Consider the following 687-nt stretch of genomic DNA (forward strand, 5'->3'; position numbering starts at 1 on the left):
GTGTAAAATCAGCACTGTCCAGGGCCCAATAACATGCATACAACATCCCTGAGATTTCAGAAACACAGATGAAATTATTGTCTAGTCCCTAATCTTTCAACTTCTTTTCAATTTTTTGTGGGTTAACTTATTACATTTTTAATTATTCCCGCAAAACAAAATCACCCCCCGAAAAGTGATTTTTCCGCGGTCTGATTGAAGCCATTCTTCCAGTGGCAACCCTCAACTTTCTCATATGAAAGCTTAAAGACCCAGGGAGTTCATCCTGGCAGCCATTTACACAATCTCACCGTTTTGGGGACCAAACAATCTCCCTTTTCGAAAGATACTGTGGGGGCGGGGCAAATTTAATGCTAATGAGCTGGCCAGAAATTCTCACTTAAATTAGTGGTTTGCACCCAGCTAGCGTACCGAAGAATCATGAAAACACTTGCACAAAACATACGGTGCCTGGGGGGGGGGGTCTCCACTGGGAGAATGTAGAGGCGTACCAAAAGTATCCACAAAGATTTCAAGAAACTATGTTTTGGAAAATAACCTGGGTCTGAATTCGGGGGTTTGACTTCACATGGGTATGGGTTGATCTGGGTAACATTTGATCGACTTGTTTCCTGTAACAGAAGGGGCTCCATGTGTGTGAAGCAGCCTTGGATAAATGGGTTTGAGATGTACATGCACACAACTGAC

This window comes from Acanthaster planci, linkage group LG11 (assembly GCF_054643075.1).
Source record: "Acanthaster planci isolate LZ-2023a linkage group LG11, COTS_SCS, whole genome shotgun sequence".
Taxonomy (NCBI): Eukaryota; Metazoa; Echinodermata; class Asteroidea; order Valvatida; family Acanthasteridae; genus Acanthaster; species Acanthaster planci.